This window comes from Haliotis rufescens, unplaced genomic scaffold (assembly GCF_023055435.1).
Source record: "Haliotis rufescens isolate VD_foot unplaced genomic scaffold, xgHalRufe1.0.p SCAF_34, whole genome shotgun sequence".
Lineage (NCBI taxonomy): Eukaryota > Metazoa > Mollusca > Gastropoda > Lepetellida > Haliotidae > Haliotis > Haliotis rufescens.
The window spans coordinates 795,860-801,833 of record NW_025964046.1 but is presented as its reverse complement, the minus strand read 5'-3'; positions in this window follow the sequence as shown (position 1 = coordinate 801,833).

Sequence of the window (5,974 nt, the reverse complement as noted above, 5' to 3'; positions counted from 1 at the left end):
CACTTTGTTTGAGGAGTGTTTTGCTTTTTGTCAGTAACATTAGTATCTAGCTAGTTAGGTATTTTAGTTAATTTAGTTAGTTGGTGTGACTTGGCATGTAGGTATAAATTAATACTTACTTTAGTTCATCAGTGTGTACAGACTCCCGGTAAGCCATTATCCTTTTTTGCGTTACATTTTTACTAATTTTAGTTACGGCACCACATTAATTTCAGTAATTTTCTTTAGCTTTAAGTGATAATTATGTCTGCTAGGTAATTCTATGTCTTTAGTTTATCAGAGATAGGTTAGTTTGTAGTCTTGTAGTATTTGATTGGTTAATTTAGTAGTAGATATGTCATCATGAGTCTTAAGAAGGAACAGGTAACTTTTGTTGAGAAAGCTCTCACATCTACTCCAGTGTCTTCCACTTCTGCGGGTAGGTCTACTCAGTCTGAGGGTGTTTTGCACACTCCGTCTGGTCGTGGTAGAGGATTCACTCTAGTAGGTGATAGGGAGGTAGGAAGCATTAGGAATATGGACAGTTTTGATTCTTTTCCTGCGGAAGTGGCTTTGCTTCCTGAAGTTTTCACTGGTGAGAAACTTGAAGAGTGGCCAGATTGGATTCGAACGTTTGAGATGTATGCACAACTCAATAGTTGGAATAATAGGCACATGGCTTGTATGATAGGAGTTCGTTTGGGAGGTAGGGCTCGGAAAATTTATTTTGATTTGTCCGAGGAGACTCGTACTAGTTACAGGTTGGTGGTTCAATTCTTGACTAGCAAGTTTCGACCTAAAGGTACTCTGGCTTTAGGACTGGTGGAATATCAGATGTGTGTCAGGTGTTCGGGAGAGACATATCTCGATTTTTGCTGTGGAACTTCGTCGACTTTGTGAGGTAGCTTTTCCTCAGGTTGATTCGTTAGTGAGACTGGCTTTGTGCATTAGTGAGTTTTGTCAATAAGGTGGAACATCGGGATTTGAGATTGAAAATGAGACATCAGAATTTTGAGACTTTGGATGATGCTGTAGCATTTGCATTACAATGGGAAGCAATAGAGTTAGCCGATTCGGGTAGCTGTAGTTTGGTACAGGCTTCTATGGAGGTACAGAAAGGGTCTACGGATAGTAAGTCTTTGGAAGATTTAGTTAAGGGATTGAGTGATCAACTGGGGCAGCTTAAGGCAGAGTTGTCGGCCATTAAGAACCGCAAGAGTGTTAACAGTTCAGGCAAGCAGTGTTCATACTGTGGTAGGTCAGGACATTTGCAGGAACATTGTTATCGCCGTACTGGTGCGTGTTTCAAGTGTGGGCAGACAGGGCATTTAGCTAAAAAGTGTGAGGTCTTCAGGGGCAAAGGGTTCTAGCGATTCTACCGGTTCCCCAAACTAGGAGAGGCTGGCAATGAGGCCCAATTGTCAGCTGAGGAATTTGAGTGTTTTGATACTGTCCTTAGTGGTGTGAATTCAGGGTCAGAACCGATTTTGGTATGTCCTCAGTACTTTGTATCTGGGCATGTGCAAGGTGTCCTTACTCAGTTGATGACTGACAATGGAGGTGGAATTAGCTTGATTAGTGAGAAGTTATGGCAGAGGTTAGCATCTAGGCCTACTCTGAAACCTTTTTATGCTAATGTGACTGGATTGGGTGATGGACGTTTAGTTCATTTGGGGATTGTGCAGTTACCTTTAGTGCTTGGAAAGAACAAGTTGACATGTTATTTTGCTGTTGTTCAGAACTTACCTTATGATGCTTTTCTGGGAGCTGAATTTTACAAGAGATATGGGGTCACTCTTGATATGCATAAGAACAGGATGGGTTTTGCAGCCGGTAGTAGTGTGCCTATGCAAGAGGTTGATAAAGTGGTTCAGTTGGGAGTTGTTGTCCCACAAACAGTGGTGGTCCCAGCAGGTCATGAAATGATTTTCTTTTCCCAGTTAAAAGGTGATTATGAAGGTGAGGGTTTCATTGAACGACAGTCTAGTTTTGAAAACACTTCAAGGATTATGGTGGCTCAGGTGGCCTTAGAGCCAGTGAATAACATGGTTCCTATTAGAGTGGTTAACCCCACTTCTTTGAATGTGTCTATCAACAAGGGTACTCAGATAGGAGTTTTTACTGAGATGGTTCATAATTGTCCAGCTGAGAATTATCCCAGTTCGTGTACGCCCAGACACCAGTCGGTTTTGGTGACCTTGACCCCATTTTCAAGGTCACAGCAGGCAGATCTGCTTTTGGAGCTGGAAAACGGTGTTGCCGCGATATCTCAAGAACTAATCGCTAGATTGTCTTCATATTTGGAACTATGGTGTATATACAGACACCGCAGACACCAGTCGGTTTTGGTGACCTTGACCCCATTTTCAAGGTCAGAGCAGGCAAATCTGCTTTTGGAGTTGGAAAACGGTGTTGCCGCAATATCTCAAGAACTTATCGCTGGATTGTCTTCATTTTTGGTACTATGGTGTATATACAGACGGGGACATTTCGTCACTTTGTGACAAATACTTGTTCAGAAGTGTTTTCAGCAGGTTCACATAGGTAGGACTAACAAGTTACAGCATGAGATTCGTACGGGAGATACTAGGCCAATTAAGCAACTCCTAGGAGATTGCCCGTTCATAAGCAGCCTGAAGTTAGGAAGTTGATTGACGATATGGAGCGTGATGGTATTATCCGGGAGTCAGAGTCCCCTTGGGCTTCCCCTATAGTACTAGTTGGCAAACCTGATTCGTCTACGAGAGTTTGTATTGACTTTAGAAAGGTGAATGATGCCTCGATTAAGGACGCCTATCCGTTACCACGTATTGATGACTCTTTAGAACAATTAGCTGGTTCTTCTTGGTTTTCATCTCTGGATTTAGCTTCGGGATATTGGCAGGTCGAAATGCACCCTAGAGATAGAGAGAAAACAGCTTTTGCAACACTTGGAGGTCTGTATGAATTTAATGTTATGCCGTTTGGGTTGTGTAATGCCCCAGGAACTTTCCAGAGGCTGATGGATTGTGTATTGCAGTGGAAAATCTGTTTGGTGTACATTGATGACATCATTATCTACTCCAAGACTTTTGAAGATCATTTAGATCACTTATCTCAAGTGCTAGAAAGACTACGTTTTGCGCTACAGAGGTGTCTTATTTGGGGCATAGAGTGTCTAGTGAGGGCGTAGCGCCAAATCCAAAGAAGATTGAGTCAGTACAGAATTGGCCCGTTCCTAGTACAGTTTCTGAGGTTAGAAGTTTTCTCGGTTTGGCAACTTATTATCGTAAGTTCATCAAAGATTTTTCCAGTGTGGCTAAACCTTTAACGAGGTTGACGGAAAAGGGAGTAAAATTCGAATGGTCTGAGGCTTGTCAGAGTGCTTTTGAATTGTTGAAAAGTTTGTTGGTTTCTGCTCCCATTTTGGCATATCCTGATTTTGAGAAACCTTTCATTTTAGACACTGATGCCAGTGGAGTTGGTCTGGGCTTTGTGTTAAGTCAAGAAAAGGAAGAGAAAGAACGTGTCATAGCATATGGGAGTCGAACTTTGTCTAGACCTGAACGAAATTATTGTGTTACCAGGAGAGAATTGTGAGCCGTTGTGACAGGTGTGACTTATTTCAATATTTTCTTATGGGCAGGAAGTTTCTTATCAGGACCGATCATGGCTCATTAACCTGGTTAATGAGGTTTAAGGAACCCCAGGGACAAGTAGCTCGGTGGTTAGAGGTTTTATCTGAGTATGATTTTGAGATCAAACATAGACCTGGAGAGAAGCATGGAAATGCTGATGCATTGTCCCGCACACCTTGTCGACAGTGCAATGGAGTTGAAATTCTAGCAATGTCCATTCAATCTCCGTTAGAACAAGCACAACAAAGTGATTTGAGTAGCTTATATAAGGCCGTGGATCAACAAGATAAGTCTCTAGTACAACGCCCGCTTACAAAATTTGTCAGTGTATTAATGCAGCAATGGGATTCCTTAGCAATTGTGGAAGGGGTTTTGGTGAGGAAGTTGGATGGTTCTAGTGTTAACCAGAGTGTGGTTCCACCTAGTATGGTTAAGGAGATTTTGCACAGAGTTCATGAGGCCGTAGCTGGAGGCGGACATCTAGGTAAAAGAAAAAGTCTGTCGAAGGTCAAGGTCCGATACTATTGGCCTGGTTGGCGTAAAGATGTAGAGGTTTGGGTAAAATCATGTCCGGGTTGTGCAAAAAGAAAGTCCCCTATCCCTCGTGGTAAGGCCAGGTTGCATGGGTTTACGGCAGGTTATCATTTTCAGAGAGTGGCAATGGATATTTCAGGGCCCTGGCCTGTGACTACTAATGGAAATAGGTATATTTTGGTGGTACAGGACTATTTTACCAAGTGGGTGGAAGCTTATGCCATCCCCAGTCAGGAGGCGGAAATGGTGGCCAAGAAGTTTGTGGATGAATTTGTATGTCGGTTTGGTATGCCAGTCTCGTTACACTCTGATCAGGGTGCAAATTTTGAGTCTAAGGTTTTTCAGTCTGTTTGTGCAGAATTGGGCATTAAGAAGACCAGGACCACGCCGTACCATCCTATGAGTGATGGGTTGGTAGAGAGATTCAATAGGACTTTGTCTGGTATGTTAAGCCAATATGTTCAGGACTCTCAGAGGGATTGTGATGTACATCTTCCCAAAGTGCTTATGTCGTTGAGATGTGAGGAACAGGATTCCACAGGGTTTTCACCTAACTATCTGGTTTTTGGTCGGGAACTTAATCTACCTGTAGATATTGTCAGCGGTTCACCTGGACAGGAGTCAGTTGAGTTACCTCGTTATGTGAGACACATGAAACAGGGTTTTGAGGATGCTTTTAGGGTAGTAGAGGAGAATTTGGAAGCCAGTCACAAAAAACAAAAGTTCAGTATGACAGACGTACCACCCAAGGTGACCTACAAGTTGGCGATATGGTTTGGTTGCATTACCCTAGAGTCAAACGAGGCAGAACTGGTAAGTTTACCCGGCCTTTGGTAGGGCCTTTAGAGGTTACTAAAAAGATAAATCCTGTTGTACGAGTGAAGGGTAAGATCAATGGACGTATTAGGCGAGAAGTGGTACATGTGAACCGGTTGAAGTAAGAGGAGGTTTTGGCTAGCACTAGTGGTTCTGAGCTAGAGGATGGTTGGGGTACCCCTGTGGTAAATACTGTAGATAGCGAGAGAACGGGTTCGGTTTCTTCACAGGGAAACAGGCCGGTGGTAGGTTACTATGTCAGGCCTAGGCAAGATGAACGTTCTGAAACTATTCTGTCTGCTGTAAGGAGTTCTGTTGATGGGGGTAGTGCACAAGGTGTTGGTTCCAGGCAGACTGGTGTTACTGGGTACGAAACTTTGTTTGGACAAAGTGGTAACACTAGTTCGTTTAGTGGGTTTCGAGATGTCACTTTTTCGCCTGCACCATCTTCTTCACTGAGTCATTTGAGTAGCAATGTGTCGGAAAGAGTTCCCGCAGTGTCTGATACTGGTTATGTAACCAGAGCTGGTCGGCAAGTTTGTGCCAATCCAAGGTTTGCGGATTATTTATCAATGTTTTATGGGTAGCTTAGTCATGATCTCTTGTATGGCTATTTAAATAGATTTGTGCACTTGGACATATGAATCTGATATTCCATGAGAATTTGTGGAGGGGGACGCCTTTCGTGTGGAAGAAGGGACGCCTTGTGAATGTGAAAGTGTGATTGTTATGTGAGAGGGAATGTCAACTCGTGTGCCAAGTATGCTGATTACATTTTGTTGGCCTGTGTTTGGTTTTACTCTGTATTTATAAGTTTGTATGCATTATCGAGATTTGATATGTTGCTCCGGGTTTAATATGTTTTGCTAGAGTTCTGATATGTTTTGATATGTTCTGATATGTTCTGATATGTTTTGATATATTCTGATATGTTTTGATATATTCTGATATGTTTTGATATGTTCTGATGTATTTTATTCGAGCACTAATGTTTGCTCGAGATTCGGCTTGTTCGAAATTCTGCTTGC